Source organism: Pseudophryne corroboree, chromosome 2 (assembly GCF_028390025.1).
Source record: "Pseudophryne corroboree isolate aPseCor3 chromosome 2, aPseCor3.hap2, whole genome shotgun sequence".
In the NCBI taxonomy this organism is placed as follows: Eukaryota; Metazoa; Chordata; class Amphibia; order Anura; family Myobatrachidae; genus Pseudophryne; species Pseudophryne corroboree.
Window position 1 is genome coordinate 930,363,264 of NC_086445.1, and position 21,496 is coordinate 930,384,759.

At 47.6% G+C, this 21,496-nt stretch overlaps 1 protein-coding gene and 1 non-coding gene across 7 annotated transcripts in view; both read right to left on the reverse strand.

Moving 5' to 3' along the window:
* Positions 1-21,496, reverse strand: part of ZFX (zinc finger protein X-linked) — a 139,354-nt gene that overhangs the window by 96,670 nt on the left and 21,188 nt on the right. The gene's annotated exons all lie outside the window — the stretch shown is intronic.
* On the reverse strand, positions 7,923-8,041 carry LOC135052459 (5S ribosomal RNA). The gene has a single exon (XR_010242228.1). It is a non-coding gene; the product is annotated as a 5S ribosomal RNA (ribosomal RNA).

The window sequence follows — 21,496 nt, forward strand, 5'->3', positions numbered from 1 at the left end:
ATGCAGTATTTCTCAAGAGTCAGCAATGTAAAAGAATTGCATCATTCGTTAGGAAGTGACAAGTAAACACCGCTTTACAATATAGTGGTCGAGGTGCAACCCTACTCCACGGTCACATCAAAACTTGTATCGTCCATCTCTCACCGACACCTTAAATTAATGCCCCATAACAAACATTGAAGGTATGAAAGAAAAGGAAAACAATAAGAAAACTATCTATCTAGCATGTGGGGAGGGATAGGGAGGGGGGGGGGGGGGGGATTATAAGGGAAATAAAATCAGGTATCATCTCCCATCACCATCTGCACGTGACACACAATGAACAGATCATTCTCTTATTCACCTTAACTTATCATGGTCTACTTGTCCAATCAGGATACTTGCGTCTAAAAAGGTGCCCCAACTGTGGGGATAGGTAACAGAGGGGAAAATAAGAAGGGGATTAGTATTAGAAAGAGGGGTGAAAGGCTCATAATGACAGAGTATCCCAATACCCTCTCGTTGTAGGACTATCTAGCCACATCCAATGAGGTATAAATTTGGTTTTGTAACTCTTCCGATTTTGATGTGATATATATATATCCCATTTACGATGGAACCCAAAATCTCTATTCGAGGCATTGAACGTTGCCTCGTATCGATCAAAGTACATGTATCTCATAAGAAGAACATCGACATCTCTCAATGATGGGGTACGGTTAGAAATCCAGACGTTCATAATTACTTTCTTTGCACTGTTACCAGGATGGTCACAAAGGGGATCAAATGAGCCTGGGTTATTCCCAGAGCCCAACAGTCAAAATTTGCAAATAGTAGAGGCAAGGGGTCTAGGAACACCGTAATAGCAAATGTGGATTGTATGTAATAAATCAGCTTATGCCAGAATTTTTTAATTTTTCCACAGGTCCAAAGATTGTGGATTAGTGTCGCTGAGGGTGCCTTGCATTTCGGGCACCGCCCGGTTTCCTCCGCTACAAAATGTTGCCTTTGTCCTTGTGACATGTATGCTCTAAAGACCGTTTTTATATGAACCTCCTGTAAAACAGTGGCCCTCAGGTTCTTGAGGGTCTTATCATAATATTTAAATAAAGCATTGTTTGTTCCCACAGATGGCAAATCTGGGAGCCATAACTGTTGCGTCATGTTTATTAATTTGGGTATTTTAGATTTCATCAGTACATCATACAACAACCTTGTTTTATACTTATTATCATTATATCGGGAAAATAAGAATTTACTTACCGATAATTCTATTTCTCGTAGTCCGTAGTGGATGCTGGGGACTCCGTCAGGACCATGGGGGAATAGCGGCTCCGCAGGAGACAGGGCACAAAAGTAAAAGCTTTAGGATCAGGTGGTGTGCACTGGCTCCTCCCCCTATGACCCTCCTCCAAGCCTCAGTTAGGATACTGTGCCCGGACGAGCGTACACAATAAGGAAGGATTTTGAATCCCGGGTAAGACTCATACCAGCCACACCAATCACACTGTACAACCTGTGATCTGAACCCAGTTAACAGCATGATAACAGCGGAGCCTCTGAAAAGATGGCTCACAACAATAATAACCCGATTTTTGTAACAATAACTATGTACAAATATTGCAGACAATCCGCACTTGGGATGGGCGCCCAGCATCCACTACGGACTACGAGAAATAGAATTATCGGTAAGTAAATTCTTATTTTCTCTAACGTCCTAAGTGGATGCTGGGGACTCCGTCAGGACCATGGGGATTATACCAAAGCTCCCAAACGGGCGGGAGAGTGCGGATGACTCTGCAGCACCGAATGAGAGAACTCCAGGTCCTCCTCAGTCAGGGTGTGCCCCTGACCAAGTATCAGCTCGGCAAAGTTGTAAAGCAGAGACCCCTCGGGCAGCCGCCCAAGATGAGCCCACCTTCCTTGTGGAATGGGCATTTACATATTTTGGCTGTGGCAGGCCTGCCACAGAATGTGCAAGCTGAATTGTACTACACATCCAACTAGCAATCGTCTGCTTAGAAGCAAGAGCACCCAGTTTGTTGGGTGCATACAGGATAACAGCAAGTCAGTTTTCCTGACTCCAGCCGTCCTGGAAACTATATTTTCAGGGCCCTGACAACATCTAGCAACTTGGAGTCCTCCAAGTCCCTAGTAGCCGCAGGTACCACAATAAGCTGGTTCAGGTGAAACACTGACACCACCTTAGGGAGAAACTGGGGATGAGTCCGCAGCTCTGCCCTGTCCGAATGGACAATCAGATATGGGCTTTTTTGAGACAAACGCCGCCAATTCTGACACTCGCCTGGCCGAGGCCAGGGCCAACAACATGGTCACTTTCCCTGTGAGATATTTCAAATCCACAGATTTGAGCGGTTTAAACCAATGTGATTTTAGGAATCCCAGAACTACGTTGAGATCCCACAGTGCCACTGGAGGCACAAAAGGGGGTTGTATATGCAGTACTCCCTTGACAAACTTCTGGACTTCAGGAACTGAAGCCAATTCTTTCTGGAAGAAAATCGACAGGGCCGAAATTTGAACCTTAATGGACCCCAATTTGAGGCCCATAGACACTCCTGTTTGCAGGAAATGCAGGAAACGACCGAGTTGAAATTTCTTCATGGGGCCTTCCTGGCCTCACACCACGCAACATATTTTCGCCACATGTGGTGATAATGTTGTGCGGTCACCTCCTTCCTGGCTTTGACCAGGGTAGGAATGACCTCTTCCGGAATGCCTTTTTCCCTTAGGATCCGGCGTTCAACCGCCATGCCGTCAAACGCAGCCGCGGTAAGTCTTGGAACAGACATGGTACTTGCTGAAGCAAGTCCCTTCTTAGCGGCAGAGGCCATGAGTCCTCTGTGAGCATCTCTTGAAGTTCCGGGTACCAAGTCCTTCTTGGCCAATCCGGAGCCACGAGTATAGTTCTTACTCCTCTACGTCTTATAATTCTCAATACCTTGGGTATGAGAAGCAGAGGAGGGAAGACATACACCGACTGGTACACCCACGGTGTTACCAGAAACGTCCACAGCTATTGCCTGAGGGTCTTTTGACCTGGCGCAATACTTGTCCAGTTTTTTGTTCAGGCGGGACGCCATCATGTCCACCTTTGGTCTTTTCCAACGGTTCACAATCATGTGGAAGACTTCCCGCTGAAGTCCCCACTCTCCCGGGTGGAGGTTGTGCCTGCTGAGGAAGTCTGCTTCCCAGTTGTCCACTCCCGGAATGAACACTGCTGACAGTGCTATCACATGATTTTCCGCCCAGCGAAAAATCCTTGCAGTTTCTGCCATTGCCCTCCTGCTTCTTGTGCCGCCCTGTCTGTTTACGTGGGCGACTGCCGTGATGTTGTCCCACTGGATCAATACCGGCTGACCTTGAAGCAGAGGTCTTGCTAAGCTTAGAGCATTGTAAATTGCCCTTAGCTCCAGTATATTTATGTGGAGAAAAATCTCCAGACTTGATCACACTCCCTGGAAATTTTTTCCCTGTGTGACTGCTCCCCAGCCTCTCAGGCTGGCCTCCGTGGTCACCAGCATCCAATCCTGAATGCCGAATCTGCGGCCCTCTAGAAGATGAGCACTCTGTAACCACCACAGGAGAGACACCCTTGTCCTTGGAGATAGGGTTATCCGCTGATGCATCTGAAAATGCGATCCGGACCATTTGTCCAGCAGATCCCACTGAAAAGTTCTTGCGTGGAATCTGCCGAATGGAATCGCTTCGTAATAAGCCACCATTTTTCCCAGGACTCTTGTGCAATGATGCACTGACACTTTTCCTGGTTTTAGGAGGTTCCTGACTAGCTCGGATAACTCCCTGGCTTTCTCCTCCGGGAGAAACACCTTTTTCTGGACTGTGTCCAGAACCATCCCTAGGAACAGCAGACGTGTCGTCGGAAACGGCTGCGATTTTGGATATCAGGATTTTGGTACTTACCGATAAATCCCTTTCTCCGATTCCACAGGGGCCACTGGAGTGTAGTTACAATGGGGAGATAGTAGGTGGTATTGGTAGCTGGCACTTTAAAAATTCTCACACTGTGGCTAGCTCCTCCCCTACTATCTCCCCTCCAAGCCAGTCTACGTTAAACTGTGCCCGAGGAGAGCTGTAATAAACAAACCGTAAGGTAGAGGAGGTTAACGACGCCCTGTAAACCAGGCGAACACAAACTAAACCTGGAACAGAACCTGACAAAAAACCAGGCTAGCCTGAACCCAACAAGCAGTCATATGGTGATCTGCAATCGTTAATCAAACAAAAATCAGGAGAAACAGCGCTGGGCGGGCGTCCAGTGGCCCCTGTGGAATCGGAGAAAGGGATTTATCGGTAAGTACCAAAATCCTGATTTCTCCTTCATCCACTAGGGGCCACTGGAGTGTAGTTACAATGGGGACGTCCCAGAGCTCCCAAAAAACGGGTGGGAAAGCGCTGAGAGTCCTGTAAAAACTGCTCGGCCAAACAGTGATGCAGAGGCCGTAAAAGTGTCAAACTTGTAGAATTTGACAAAACGAATGTCGGTTTGACCAAGTAGCCGCCCGACAAAATATTCATGGAGACCCCGCGGGCGGCTGCCCACGAAGGTCTTACAATGCGCGTAAAGCGCGCTGAAATGGAAAACGGAGGTTCCCTAGTAACCGCCAAGAAGACTGTCTGATGATCAGATGTATCCAACTGTCCAGCATATGCTGGGGCCCCGGCTATTTAGTACGGGAGCATCGTCCAGAGCAAAGAAGAAAAAACACTTCATCGAATAGCCTGAGACCTCTGTAGAGAGAGTTGACGAGCCCTGACAACATTCAGAGAGGATTGAAAACCACTAGTGTCAGATTTATATGAAAAATGGACCTCCCCTCTGGAAGAAACGACCGCTGAGGCCGAAGCCGAGCCCGGGGAGTTGCCAATAGAGTACTCCCTGAACAAGAGGCCGAACTTACGGCCGCTAGGCTAATCTCATTTGGAAGAAAAGCGAAAAAGGCAGAGACCTAAAATTCCGGTCAGTGTGGTTTGAAGCGCAGCGGAGCAAAAAACCTCCCAGAGAAACCAAAGATGAATGGTAACTGGAAGAAGGGGGAAAAAACCCCTTTTATCTTCATTATGTTCCATAAAGTTTTCCCAAAGTGGCAAAAGCGAGAAGAGGTAATAGACTTCTGAAATCGGAGCCCAGTAGGCCTAACCGAACTAGGGAACTCCTCCCTTCTGAGGTCTCGTGAACAGTCACACGGGTAACCGAAACCAGTGTAAAATTGAACAAGGAGAAAAAAGGAGCCTGTTGAAGTAGACAGTCCAGTCGAGGTAGGAGCCAAGGCTCCTCTACTGACAACAGGCGTATCTGTATCTTCAAGTCATGCGTGGCCCAACCAGCGCCACCGAGAGGACTAGCACGCATAATCCCCTCCTGTGTTACTGAACATGAAGTAGAAATAGAAAAGGAGGCAGGATAGAATAACCAGAAAACTCCCCGGAGCCCTGAGGGCCTCCACGGCTACTGCCGTCCGAGAGTAATAAAGGGTTAAAGAGTCAGTCAGAACGCCCTGAGGTCGATCCGAAATCTCCGCCCACAGCGGACCAGCTGACAAAACTCCGGGGCATGTTCCCTCACCCAGGAGTCTGACCTGGTGGCTTGATCTGGAAACAAGATTGTTGTCCCCCGTTCCGAGAGGAATGGAGGCGACCACTCATTACGTCGCAACTTGACTGAAGAAATCGAGTCTCTGGTGCCGAGGAATGAAAAAAACCTCTGACGGACCGTGTTGAGAAACGTCTATGCGGAGCATAAATTGGATCTGTGTCGAATCAGAAGCTCGTGGATCCTCCGGATATTCAGAAGCCACCTAATGTACAGAGTGGGATAGTAGCAGTAAATTGTCCCATTAGGGAACCAACGTCACCCACTGCCCTTGAAAAAGAGTTATTCTGTTATCTTCCTAAACTCTGTGGGAGCGGAAGAGAGAAGAGTAAAGGACTTACAGTGAAAATGAGAATCCTGTTAAGGGGGAATCTGAGAAAAGCCTGTCCAACGGAAATCAGTAAACAGGCATCTCTGAAGACAAGGGACACGTAAAACTCCCTTTCTTGTTTAAACTAGCAATCACAGACTAAAAGGATTGTAAGGCCAGAATAGGCCTGTCCGAGCCACTTGGCTTCGGAACGTGAAAAGAAAACAAAGGCCTGAGAACTGTCCTAATTCAAATGATATGTGAAAAACAGGGATCAACACCCTTTGCGGTTAGAAACCTATGGAGCGCAGCCTGCAGTATGACTCTCTTGTCATCGTAAATCAGCCGACCTATGCCGAGGGACTCCTGAGACGGTTGTAACCGCCCAAGCCTTCTCCCATCGACCTGCGCCTACCCTGGGACCCTGCAGGTGTAATGGGTGTATAGGATGACATAAAATCAGACTGGACTGAGGATGTTGAACCTCTGCTTCAGCCTTTTTACCCTGAGAACCCCTGGCGACGAAGATATCACCCGTGTGGAGTCAAAAACCTGAAAGGGCACGAAAAAATCTAAAGGGAAGACCAGTAAAGGTCTGTCTTGGAGCTGGGGCAGTAGTAGGAGAAATCAAAGTGGACCTACCTCCATTGGTTCAAGAAATCCTGCAGAAAGTTCCTTCCCCAGAACCATCTGCCCCGTAGGATTTCATGTTTACTTGTCACTGTCGCAGCCCCAGAGGTCGTCGGGTTAAGACAGCCCAAGCGAAGATGCAGGGTCCGAGTCTGTAGACATGGAGACCTCCAAGGAACATAAAGCAGAATCGTGATTCTGACCTGTATCAAAGTATCAATTGATCCTGATGCGAAGCATCCTGTAACCTAGAGGACAATTGTTCCCCAACCTACCTGCTCCGGATACGGTAGAACCATGCTGCCGCATATGTCGATGGATCCCTGAGCAAGGTTGCCTCAGGAAAACGGCGGCTTGATGGACCAGCGATACACCGAGGTGTATACCCTAGAGAGGTTCTGATACCATCTCCTGCCATCTGCGGGGAAAAGATAGGAAAACAAACCTTGTTTGATACCTGATATTGTGTATTCGGGTGTCTGTCGGCCGCCTACCGGAGCCTGCCCAGCTCATCCGAAACTGAACCAGTCGCTGTCATTTTCGTCAATGGCGTGGAACCCTGATGGACTTGACGTGTCCTCCTCCTTTACCTGCAGTATCAGATGAACTGCTGTATTATGTACCTGTATATTCTGAGACACTGGTTCAGATCCACAGAAAACAGACATCAGTAATGCATGGAATGTTAGCAAAGTTTCTTTTTGGAAAGGTGTGTTTGGTCCCGCTGTGATTTGATCCTGTGACCTTGGAAACCATGAGTTATTGTCTGGTTAATAGTGACATTACCTGCATCATTGATCAAACAGGGGTGTGCAGGTGCGTGGAGGGCGAAGCAGATGGCTCCGCCGCATACTTCACACCTAAGAGGGAATTCTTCGACTATCCCAGGAGAGACAAACGAAAGGAGAAAAGGTGGGTTAAATAAACAGAGCCCTACGTAAGGTGTGCACTATAATGTGTAGTGACCGATACGATTAAAATAAACTTTCTGGAGCAGCGGAGACCTGAACCAGCAACGCTGCGCTGTGGGACAGGAGTCTTAGCCCTAGGCTATAGGAGTTCTCCTTAAAGTTTTGTTTGGAGTCAAACCCCTATTCAGATACCCGCTACTAGCGTACTGAGCCGCAGCGCTATTTGTCTGATGCCTTACACGCATTCCACAATTACAAATAGCATTAGTAACTAGTGACAACAAGGAATAATAAAGGGAAGGCAACACCCCGCCCTGTATTTAGTGTACCGCTAATTAAGGTGCACCAGATGTTTCTCTGAGGTTCCGCTGGCTTTTCAAAATGGTGACCAGCCTGTGAGAAAGATGGGGGAAAATGTTATGTGCAAGATGTTGTTAATAGAAAACATTGCGGAAGTAGCCTACAGCACCTGGTATTCCCAGGCGGTCTCCCATCCAAGTACTAACCGGGCCTGACCCTGCTTAGTTTCCGAGATCAGACGAGATCGGGCGTGTTCAGGGTGGTGTGGCCGTAGGCTTTTATCCCCTATATCTGGTATTTTATGGATTTATCTATATACATACCTACACGCACTTAAATATATATATCTATATATATACATGCACAAACATAACTATATATGTATATATACACACACACCGTAGGTAAATAAATACTGCACAGTAGATCCTTTTAATTATTATTGAGCTGAGTCCCAGCTACTGTAATAGAGCAGGTTCCCTGATTTGCAAGTAGGAAAATGCTGGGTAGAGGACTCTACTGCAGGAGGAATGTATCTATATTTCAGCAGCCTGAAGTATCGAAAAGTTACAAATCCCAGAGCTGTTGCCTAGCGACGGGGAGACCTGGGAGCCCGCTGAGTAAAGCAGGTTAACTGTTAATATACCTGGGACTTTATTTGTATTTGTCTCTGAGTATGCAAGATTAGCCCACTGGGCTATAGGAGACACTGCAAATATGAAGCCAGGTCTGTGCAGGGAGGAAATGGCCGCCAGAGTGAAACTCCTCTGGGCTATGCGATAAAATCTATATAGTGGATAACTGGATTAGTGCTGAGCCACTCTGACTATATCACATTCTCCCCATTTAACTCACATAAATGCCTATTACACTATAACAGTGGCCGGGGAGCGGAGAATGCTGAGCCCGCTGTACAGAGCAGGAGTTAGCTCCGCCCCCCGGCTATGGCGCCTTATTGCAAAACTAAGCGGGAAGCGAGCTGTACCCTCCGCTGGGCCTGCGAGTCACCGCCGGGGAGCGCTGAGCGCTGAGCCCGCTATACAGCGCTAGTAGAGCCCTGTATCTGCTAGCCGCCGCCGGGGAGTGTTGCGCTGAACAGAGCGCGAGTCGCCGCCTGGGAGCAGGGAGCGCTGAGCTCGCTTTACAGAGCGGGACTTAGCTCCGCCCCCTCCGTACAAGGCGCCAAATTTAAACATTGCTTTGCGCTCGAGCGGGATCCCTGTGCCGGCTCTGTGAGTCGCGCTGAGTGGGGATCTGTGCGGGGGGTGCGGGGAGCTGGGGGAGCAGAGGGTTATCAGAATGACACACACCCGTTTTTCAGTCAGGGTTGTATAAACACATACTCAGCCTCCCCCAATCATCCTGTCTGTTTCTCCATGAGGAGGACAGGTAAGGATACAATAAAGTACATTACAGCCCCAGAGAGCCCTTCTGGAGTGGGTTGTACAACAATAAACAGTGCATTGCTCTAAAAACATACATAGCCACCACAAATAAAGTATACTTCACTCACCACTGTGTTCTTGGTGGATCGGCCCCGACACACGCCGCACGCAGCGGCGTCCAGCCGGAATCTTCTGTGGTGGGGTGGTCCCGACACAAGCCGCACGCAGCGGTGTCCGACCATTTTTTGATACTCACCGCTGCCATGCTGCCGGAATCTTCTGCTGGATGGAGTGGCCGCGACACGCGCCGCACGCAGCGGTGTCCGCCAACTCAGGAGAGCTCAGTGTCTCCCTCAGCCGGGGCCCATCCCTAGCCGCACGCAGCTGCGATGGGACCCCGCCGGCAGCTCCCACGGTGCAGACTGGCAGTGGCAGAGCTGCCAGTCTGTGAGTGTGTGTAAGAAAAATAAAATAATAAAGAAAAAAGAAGAAAATTCTTCAGCTAAACCCAAGTGAACCAGCTACCTCGGGCACTTAACTAAGACTGGCTTGGAGGGGAGATAGTAGGGGAGGAGCTAGCCACAGTGTGAGAATTTTTAAAGTGCCAGCTACCAATACCACCTACTATCTCCCCATTGTAACTACACTCCAGTGGCCCCTAGTGGATGAAGGAGAAATTTAGAATCCACCCGTGCTGTCGTAGAACTACTTGAGATAGTGCTACTCCGACTTCCAACTGTTCTCTGGACCTTGCCCTTATCAGGAGATCGTCCAAGTAAGGGATAATTAAGACGCCTTTTCTTTGAAGAAGAATCATCATTTTGGCCATTACTTTGGTAAAGACCCGGGGTGCCGTGGACAATCCAAACGGCAGCGTCTGAAACTGATAGTGACAGTTCCGTACCACGAACCTGAGGTACCCTTGGTGAGAAGGGCAATTTGGGACATGGAGGTAAGCATCCTTGATGTCCAGGGACACCATATAGTCCCCTTCTTCCTGGTTCGCTATCACTGCTCTGAGTGACTCCATCTTGATTTGAACCTTTGTATGTAAGTGTTCAAAGATTTCCCATTTAGAATAGGTCTCACCGAGCCGTCTGGCTTCAGTACCACAATATAGTGTGGAATAATACCCCTTTCCTTGTTGTAGGAGGGGTACTTTGATTATCACCTGCTGGGAATACAGCTTGTGAATTGTTTCCAATACTGCCTCCCTGTCGGAGGAAGACGTTGGTAAAGCAGACTTCAGGAGCCTGCGAGGGGGAGACGTCTCGAATTTCCAGTCTGTACCCCTGGGATACTACTTGTAGGATCAAGGGGTCCACTTGCGAGTGAGCCCACTACGCGCTGAAACTCTTGAGACAACCCCCCACCGCACTTGAGTCCGCTTGTACGGCCCCAGCGTCATGCTGAGGACTTGGCAGAAGCTGTGGAGGGCTTCTGTTCCTGGGAATGGGCTGCCTGCTGCAGTCTTCTTCCCTTTCCTCTATCCCTGGGCAGATATGACTGGCCTTTTGCCCGCTTGCCCTTATGGGGACGAAAGGACTGAGGCTGAAAAGACGGTGTCTTTTTCTGCTGAGATGTGATTTGGGGTAAAAAAGGTGGATTTTCCAGCTGTTGCCGAGGCCACCAGGTCCGATGGACCGACCCCAAATAACTCCTCCCCTTTATACGGCAATACTTCCATGTGCCGTTTGGAATCTGCATCACCTGACCACTGTCCTGTCCATAAACATCTTCTGGCAGATATGGACATCGCACTTACTCTTGATGCCAGAGTGCAAATATCCCTCTGTGCATCTCGCATATATAGAAATGCATCCTTTAAATGCTCTATAGTCAATAAAATACTGTCCCTGTCAAGGGTATCAATATTTTCAGTCAGGGAATCCGACCAAGCCACCCCAGCGCTGCACATCCAGGCTGAGGCGATCGCTGGTCGCAGTATAACACCAGTATGTGTGTATATACCTTTTTAGGATATTTTCCAGCCTCTCAGCTGGCTCCTTGAGGGCGGCCCTATCTGGAGACGGTACCGCCACTTGTTTTGATAAGCGTGTGAGCGCCTTATCCACCCTAAAGGGTGTTTCCCAACGCGCCCTAACTTCTGGCGGGAAAGGGTATACCGCCAATAATTTTCTATCGGGGGAAACCCACGCATCATCACACACTTCATTTAATTTATCTGATTCAGGAAAAACTACAGGTAGTTTTTTCACACCCCACATAATACCCTTCTTGTGGTACTTGTAGTATCAGAAATATGTAACACCTCCTTCATTGCCCTTAACAAGTAACGTGTGGCCCTAAAGGAAAATACGTTTGTTTCTTCACCGTCGACACTGGAGTCAGTGTCCGTGTCTGTGTCGACCGACTGAGGTAAATGAGCGTTTTACAGCCCCTGACGGTGTTTGAGACGCCTGGACAGGTACTAATTTGTTTGCCGGCCGTCTCATGTCGTCAACCGACCTTGCAGCGTGTTGACATTATCACGTAATTCCTTAAATAAGCCATCCATTCCGGTGTCGACTCCCTAGAGAGTGACATCACCATTTCAGGCAATTGCTCCGCCTCCTCACCAACATCGTCCTCATACATGTCGACACACACGTACCGACACACAGCACACACACAGGGAATGCTCTGATAGAGGACAGGACCCCACTAGCCCTTTGGGGAGACAGAGGGAGAGTTTGCCAGCACACACCAAAAACGCTATAATTATACAGGGACAACCTTTATATAAGTGTTTTTCCCTTATAGCATTTTAATATATATATACATATCGCCAAATAAGTGCCCCCCCTCTCTGTTTTAACCCTGTTTCTGTAGTGCAGTGCAGGGGAGAGCCTGGGAGCCTTCCCACCAGCATTTCTGTGAGGGAAAATGGCGCTGTGTGCCGAGGAGAATAGGCCCCGCCCCCTTTTCGGCGGGCTTCTTCTCCCGTTTTTCTGAGACCTGGCAGGGGTTAAATACATCCATATAGCCCCCAGGGGCTATATGTGATGTATTTTTAGCCAGAATAAGGTACTATCATTGCTGCCCAGGGCGCCCCCCCCAGCGCCCTGCACCCTCAGTGACCGCTGCTATGAAGTGTGCTGACAACAATGGCGCACAGCTGCAGTGCTGTGCGCTACCTTATGAAGACTGAAGAGTCTTCTGCCGCCGTTTCTGGACCTCTTCACTTTTCGGCATCTGCAAGGGGGTCGGCGGCGCGGCTCCGGGACGAACCCCAGGGTGAGACCTGTGTTCCGACTCCCTCTGGAGCTAATGGTGTCCAGTAGCCTAAGAAGCCAATCCATCCTGCACGCAGGTGAGTTCACTTCTCTCCCCTAAGTCCCTCGTAGCAGTGAGCCTGTTGCCAGCAGGACTCACTGAAAATAAAAAACCTAACAAACTTTTACTCTAAGCAGCTCTTTAGGAGAGCCACCTAGATTGCACCCTTCTCGGCCGGGCACAAAAATCTAACCGAGGCTTGGAGGAGGGTCATAGGGGGAGGAGCCAGTGCACACCACCTGATCCTAAAGCTTTTACTTTTGTGCCCTGTCTCCTGCGGAGCCGCTATTCCCCATGGTCCTGACGGAGTCCCCAGCATCCACTTAGGACGTTAGAGAAACAATGTGTTGTAAAGGATCTGCGTTCATATCTTGATCTGACTTTGTGGTTATGGACAAGGCGTAATGAGTCACTTGCATCAGAGGGAACAAGCTACTACTAGGAAGGTTAAACTCAGCTTGTAAGACTCTAAATGGCTTAACTTTGCCCCCCGGGTCGAAAACCTGAGAAGCAGCCCGCAAACCCTTATCGAATAATCTGCGGCAAGCCGAGGTCTCCAACCAAGGCACAAAGGCGGGGTTTCCCCACAGTGGTATCCATTGGGGTCGATTCTATTCGGCAACTTAAGAATAGCGCCGGGAATTAGCTCCCGACGCTATTCAATTAAGCTCCAGTTAAGTCGGCGATGTCCCGTTCTCGCCGACTTAACAGGTAGTTTTGTCGGGAGAACGGGCAATCTCCGACTTAACTACCCGCGGCGATGCTGATTCCCGACAGAATCAGCCTCGCGCCGGCCGCGAGGCAGCACTTTTGTCGGGTTTCTTCTCTCATCCCCCGGGGATGAGAGAAGAATTCCCGACAATTGCGGGTCACTAGCAGCTGAATTGAATAGCGTCGGGAGCTAATTCCCGGCGCTATTCTTAAGTTGCCGAATAGAATCGACCCCATTGTTTTCTAACCAGTCGTCTGTCTAATGTTTTGTTCACTGCTCTCCAAGACTCGTAAATATCTTTAAATAAGAAATTAGCACGGATATTTTTAGGGACAAGATCTTTTCGGGCGAGCAATAGCGCTCCTGGGGAGTATGGATGAAAATAGCCCCGTTCCAACCCAAAGTCAGTGAATTTACTACCTTCTGTCAACCAGTCAAGCGCGTACCGGAATAGGAGTGCTCTCGAGTATTGCATAAGATCGAGTAAGCCCAAACCCCCCGCTGCTTTTGGGCATCTTAATTTCCAGGATGCGATTCTAGGTTTTTTCGACTTCCAAATAAACTTGGAGCAAATCTTATCAACATGAGAAATGTCTTTCTTTGACAGTTTAATGGGCAGCATTTGCATATGGTATAACAGTTTAGGCAAGAAGATAGATTTTACCACCGAGATTCCACCCAGAAGCGATAAAGGGAGGTCGTGCCATTGTTCTATAGATTTTTCCATTTTTAAAATCATTTGACCAAAATTCAAGTTATATATTGTAGATAAGGTATTCGCTATAATGATACCAAGATACTTTAGATGGGAAGACATGATCTTTATGTTCCAGGTATTACCCCCCCTCATGGAGTTCTGGCCATTTCCATCAATAAATAGTAACTCTGATTTGGTTACATTTATTTTATACCCTGATATTGTCCCAAATTGAGAGATCAAATCTAAAACTACCGGTATCAAGTGAGCAGGATTGGTAATATACAGGAGCATATCGTCTGCGAACAGTGAGACCCGAAGGTCTCTGTCCCCAATCATGATCCCTTGATATAAAGGGTTTTGTCTTATGGCAATAGCTAAGGGCTCCAGAGCTAAAATGAACAACAAAGGGGACAAGGGACATCCCTAACGGGTGCCCCTCTGTATTGTGAATGGGTCTGAAAGAAAGCTGTTACATATCAGCTGTGATTTAGGTAGTGTATATAGAGTCTTTAGAAATCTCACGAACTTAGCCGGAAAGGCAAAACGCTCTAAGACATCATATAGGTGGTCCCAGAGCACCATGTCAAACGCCTTCTCCGCATCCAGGGACAAGATAGCACGTGGGGCTACCGACACAGTACCCTGGGAACCACCCATCGCCAATAAAACCCTTCTCACACTAATCGTAGAATCTCTACCCTTCACAAAACCCGTTTGATCTTCATGAATAAGTCTAGGAAGAAGTTGTTTTAAGCGGTTTGCCAGTATTTTAGTTAGCATTTTATACTCAATATTTAATAAAGAAATAGGTCTATATGAACCAGGATCTGAGGGGTCTCTGCCTGATTTAAGGAGAACTCTAATTAACGCTGAGTTATAATGTAATGGTAGTTCTCCAGAGTCTAAAATGGAGTTAAAAACCAACTCTAGCATAGGTATAATACTGGGAGACAAAAGTTTATATAATTCCGGGGTAAGACCATCCGGGCCTGGGGCTTTCCCCAATTTTAAGGTAGAGATCACCGAGGCAATCTCCTCTGTAGTAACCTTTGAAATCAGGGTATCACCCATAGGTGACGATAGCTGCGGGATAGGCAAGCCCTCCCAAAAAGATGTGGTCTGAGGTACAGCAGTCAGTGGTGCTGAATATAACGAGGTATAGAAATCTCTCATCACCTCTGCTACCTGAGCGTTAGATGCTGTCGTGGTCCCGTCTCCTCTCTTGAGTGGGTAGACCGTAGGCGGTCTGCGTTGACCTTTTAATAAATTAGCTAGGAGTTTCCCTGATTTATTTGCGTATCTATGATATTTACATCCTGTTACAAAGGTATAAGACGCCTCCATTTTAATAAACAGATTTTCAAAATGGTGCCTGGCCTTGTTATAGGAGGTTTTAGTGTCTACCGATGGGTTTGATTTATATAGCTGAAATGAGGACGACAGCGTATCCTGCGCCTGGGTGAATTGGGAGAGGGCTTGCCTCCTCTGTGAGGCAGTGTAGGAAATGATGACCCCTCTAAGCGTCGCCTTAAAGGCTTGCCAGTAAAGTACGGGATTTGACAGTTTTGTTTCACTATTATCTATCTCAAACTCGTTCAAGGATTTTAGGACCAAATCTCTTAGTGTTCGAGAAGTGTGCAGTGTCGAGGGGCACCTCCAGCGAATGGAGTTACCTCTATCCAAAGATATCTGCAACTGTATCCAAACAACCGCGTGATCTGAAATTGTTATTGGCTCCATTTTCGCCCCCGCCAACTGTGGTAAGAGAGAAACTGAAGCCAACATATAGTCTATCCGCGACATTCGCCCCGTTGACGCTGACAAGCATGAATACTCTGACGGTTGGGTGCAATGTACGCCATGTATCTAGCATGTTTAAGTTCTTAGCAAATTCTGGGACCCCGAATTTAGGAACCTGAACCCTAAGAGATGTGGTAGGTTGTTTGTCAAGAAACGCAAGGGATATTAGATTAAGGTCTCCTCCAATCACTAAGGGCATATGAGAGTGTGGCATTAGTACTGAAATAAGTTTAGTCAAAAAGTGTCGGGAATATACGTTAGGCGCATATACAGAAGCACATACAAAGGGCATTTTTTCATAAGACATCTTACCCAACACATATCGACCCATTGGATCAATAGTGACGTCTGAGACCTCAATTTGGAGTGAGGCGCGCGCAATAACCGCGACCCCCCTTGACTTTGAGTTGTAAGAGGCCGACATCAGCACCCTCCAGCCTAGAATATTCAGTCTGTGTATATCACTTTGCAGTAAATGAGTCTCCTGTAAAGATACAATATCTAAACGCAACTTTTTCAAATATAGAAGAACACACTTGCACTTATTTGGGGAATTTAGCCCCCCTACATTCCAAGTGCCTATGTGTAGAGCCATGTCATCTTGTCATCTCGAGCAATCGGGGACAACCAGTCAAGTATATAAAAGATCAAGGCAGTGAGATCAGCAAAGTCAGAGACTACTGTATTAGGAACAGATGGAGATGACTGGGAGAGAAAGGGAAAAGGAGAACGCCATGCGGCGTCCAAACACATCAGTAAATGAAAAAAGAAAAATAACAAAACAATACAAAACAGTAACATTGGGAACACTTCCACCTATAATAAGCGACTCCTGTCGCCTAGGATGGAATCCAGCAAATGTAACACTCCGCCGCAGACATACCACGAACCCTATAAACACTTAACAGAAACCTATACAGCATCTATCCATATATTAGTCATTCAGCTTTTCCAATCAGCGAGTGAAGGGGGGAAGGGGGGAGGAGGAGAAGAGGGGGAGGCTGAAGACCGCTATTGAAAATCACCTACTGCAATAAGCAAGCTTAAAATGTAAATCACCGTAAATAGGCATTTTGTAACACTAATTGGTAAATTAGATGCTCATCATACCCCCGCTAGCGAAGGCACAAGTAATATCCAAAGCCAAATTGACCCAGTAAAGTATGCATACTAATCATAAGGAGGGTGCACTGCACATAATTTCCAACACATTCTAGGCAAAAGAATTTACTATGCGAGGAGCGCACCCTTCCAGTCACAAATCTTTTTGAAGTAAAGAGGTAACAAGGGTCTCAAACGGTCCTTCAGAGAGAGACCTGCCGGCATTATCTGCGGGATTATTCACAATCAGACATCCTGGAATTATTCGCTCCAGCCTCCGATGCTTCTTTAAGGTATGCTTCCGCATCATTGGGAGACAAAAAGTCAACGAATTGAGAACCCTGGTATATGCGCAGCCGTGCCGGGTACAAGAGGGCAAATTTCCTATTCTCCTGGATAAGACGGGAGCATATAGGGGCAAAATCACGTTTGGCCTTTGACAGCTCTGCCGAGTAATCTTGAAATAAAAGAATTTTATGCCCATCCCATGTAAGCTGCTTTATCTTGCGAGATGCAGACCACATTAATTCTTTGTGAAGAAAATTCAGAGGTTTAAATATCACCGCCCTTGGTCTGGCTCCCTCTTGTGGTCTAATTGGGCCTAATCTAGGGGCTCGTTCAATGATCAAATCAGAGCATCTATCTTCCACTTGAAGTAAAGCTGGCAGCGACTTTTTTATAAAATCAAATAACTCTTGGCCTTTAACCGTTTCCGGTAGGACTATGATCCTTAAATTCCCTCTTCGTGATCTGTTCTCTAAATCTTGGATCTTGTTGTGCAGTTGTAAAATATCTTTCGTGTTTTTAGATGTAGATTTCTTGAGATTAGCCACATCAGCAAATGTCTCTCCAAGACGTTGTTCTATACCAAGGACCTTCTGTGTTAAGCGTGCTAATTGATTATTGATATCAGTGGTTTGTTCTTTGAACATCGGGCTAATAGCTTGTTTAATAGCCTGCACCATGTCAGTGTGATCGAATTGTGTCACTGGGATCTGCCGTGTTTTATTAGTAAGCAATGCCCCCACTGCCTGTGCCTCAGCACTCCCACCTTTAGCTTGCCGGACCTGAGGGGAGTCCTCCTCCAACGATTCGTCCGAATCCGCTGACTGCGCCGAGTGGGAGCCATCCTCTGTGCCACGTTGAGCCCCCTCATGTTGCTGCCGTGCGGATACAGCGTCCAGAGCCATTTTAACTTGTGTGCCTCTCAGCTCCTTCTCCTTCTTGTTGGGCATTTTGCCGGGAATGACGGACAAGTACCGTTCCATACAGCGGCACCTGTCTCCCGCAATCGCCTGTGGTGCGGGCGGTTGTAGAGAGGCTTAACAGCCTTGTAAAGGGAAGGCAGGGTAGCCGGCTTGGCGGAGCAGTCTCCTTCAGCAGCCGCTCATCCGCGCGCCGGAACCGGAAGTCGGTTAAATCCAATTTATCCGAACAACCGTTTTTGACTGATTTTCATATCAACCAGACAGATTGGACAGATAAGTCAATTGTTTTTTTCACGGCCGCCACTAGATGGCACACGATGGCAGCAATTCAATTGTTCTGCCGTTCGAGCACCCAGCAGCCGGGAAGGACACAAATTTTTCTCACAGCCTCCTGAGATGCAAGAAAAAAACAGGTGCAAACTCGGCTCAGGGCGTTTGGACACCCAAAGCAAGAGTTTACATGGGTTTAGCCATTTTAGAAGGCTAAACACGGTCTGTTTGGGTGCGAAATGCATGTGTGCCCAAACATTAATTGAATACTGACAATTGTTTGGATGTCTAAACAGTCCCGTTTAGACAGGATTTTTAGATGCCCAAAACAATTGAATTGGCCCCTAGGTGTGTACCTAGCATTAGAAAACATCAAGGATTAAATCCTAAACAGCACGGGCATTTTACAAGTCAAACAGCATGGCACAATACTCATAGGGGGGGAATTCAATTATTTTTACATTGCGCACATTAATGGGTGTCCAACTAATCTATTCAAGTTTTGGGCACCCATTAACCAATTAACTGGCATGGTCAGATCACATGCAACCACACCGCCCCACTGTGTTCCCCAGTTTTTGACGAGTAGATCCGTTCTGCAGATATGCATAATGTAATATTTAAATATTCTAAAAAAAAAAAGACTTTTTAAAGTATGTTAAATAAAACTTTAAAAAAAAAAATAAGAATTTACTTACCGATAATTCTATTTCTCATAGTCCGTAGTGGATGCTGGGGACTCCGTCAGGACCATGGGGAATAGCGGCTCCGCAGGAGACAGGGCACATCTAAAGAAAGCTTTTAGGATCACATGGTGTGTACTGGCTCCTCCCCCCATGACCCTCCTCCAAGCCTCAGTTAGGTACTGTGCCCGGACGAGCGTACACAATAAGGAAGGATCTTGAATCCCGGGTAAGACTCATACCAGCCACACCAATCACACTGTACAACTTGTGATCTGAACCCAGTTAACAGTATGATAACAAACGAAGTAGCCTCTGAAAAGATGGCTCACAACAATAATAATAACCCGATTTTTGTAACAATAACTATGTACAAGTATTGCAGACAATCCGCACTTGGGATGGGCGCCCAGCATCCACTACGGACTATGAGAAATAGAATTATCGGTAAGTAAATTCTTATTTTCTCTAACGTCCTAGTGGATGCTGGGGACTCCGTCAGGACCATGGGGATTATACCAAAGCTCCCAAACGGGCGGGAGAGTGCGGATGACTCTGCAGCACCGAATGAGAGAACTCCAGGTCCTCCTTAGCCAGAGTATCAAATTTGTAAAATTTTACAAACGTGTTCTCCCCTGACCACGTAGCTGCTCGGCAAAGTTGTAATGCCGAGACCCCTCGGGCAGCCGCCCAAGATGAGCCCACCTTCCTTGTGGAGTGGGCCTTTACAGATTTAGGCTGTGGCAGGCCTGCCACAGAATGTGCAAGTTGGATTGTGCTACAGATCCAACGCGCAATCGTCTGCTTAGACGCAGGAGCACCCATCTTGTTGGGTGCATACAATATAAACAACGAGTCAGATTTTCTGACTCCAGCTGTCCTTGAAATATATATTTTTAATGCTCTGACAACGTCCAGTAACTTGGAGTCCTCCAAGTCGCTAGTAGCCGCAGGCACCACAATAGGCTGGTTCAAGTGAAAAGCCGAAACCACCTTAGGGAGAAAATGAGGACGTGTCCGCAGTTCTGCCCTGTCCGAATGGAAAATCAGATATGGGCTTTTGTACGATAAAGCCGCCAACTCTGAAACTCTCCTGGCTGAAGCCAGGGCCAGTAGCATGGTTACTTTCCATGTAAGATACTTCAAATCTACAGATTTGAGAGGCTCAAACCAATGAGATTTGAGAAAATCCAAAACTACGTTTAGATCCCACGGTGCCACTGGGGGCACAATCGGGGGCTGTATATGTAGTACACCCTTGACAAAAGTTTGTACTTCAGGCACTGAAGCCAATTCCTTCTGGAAGAAGATTGATAAGGCCGAAATTTGAACTTTAATAGACCCCAATTTTAGGCCCATAGACAATCCTGCCTGCAGGAAATGTAAGAATCGACCCAATTGAAATTCTTCCGTTGGGGCCTTCTTGGCTTCACACCACGCAACATATTTTCTCCAAATGCGGTGATAATGTTGTGCGGTCACTTCCTTCCTAGCCTTAATCAAGGTAGGAATAACTTCCTCTGGAATGCCCTTTTCTTTTAGAATCCGGCGTTCAACCGCCATGCCGTCAAACGCAGTCGCGGTAAGTCTTGGAACATACAAGGTCCCTGCTGAAGCAGATCCCTTCTTAGAGGTAGAGGCCACGGATCCTCCGTGAGCATCTCTTGAAGTTCCGGATACCAAGTTCTTCTTGGCCAATCCGGAGCCACTAGTATTGTTCTTACTCCCCTTTTCCGAATAATTCTCAGTACCTTTGGTATGAGAGGCAGAGGAGGAAACACATACACTGACTGGTACACCCATGGTGTTACCAGAGCGTCCACAGCTATTGCCTGAGGGTCTCTTGACCTGGCGCAATATCTGTCCAGTTTTTTGTTGAGGCGAGACGCCATCATATCCACCTTTGGTTTTTCCCAACGGTTCACAATCATGTGGAAAACTTCCGGATGAAGTCCCCACTCTCCCGGGTGAAGGTCGTGTCTGCTGAGGAAGTCTGCTTCCCAGTTGTCCACTCCCGGGATGAACACTGCTGACAGTGCTATGACATGATTTTCCGCCCAGCGAAGAATCCTTGCAGCTTCTGTCATTGCTCTTCTGCTTCTCGTGCCGCCTTGTCTGTTTACGTGGGCGACTGCCGTGATGTTGTCCGACTGGATCAACACCGGCTGACCCTGAAGCAGCGGTTTTGCCAAGCTTAGAGCATTGTATATCGCTCTTAGCTCCAGTATATTTATGTGAAGAGACGTCTCCAGGTCTGACCATACACCCTGGAAGTTTCTTCCCTGTGTGACTGCTCCCCAGCCCCGTAGGCTGGCATCCGTAGTCACCAGGACCCAGTCCTGTATGCCGAACCTGCGGCCCTCTAACAGATGGGCACTCTGCAACCACCACAGGAGAGACAACCTTGTTCTTGGTGACAGTGTTATCCGCTGATGCATGTGCAGATGCGATCCGGACCATTTGTCCAGCAGATCCCACTGAAATGTTCGTGCATGGAATCTGCCGAATGGAATTGCTTCGTAAGAAGCCACCATCTTTCCCAGGACTCTTGTGCATTGATGTACTGACACAGTTCCTGATTTTAGGAGGTTCCTGA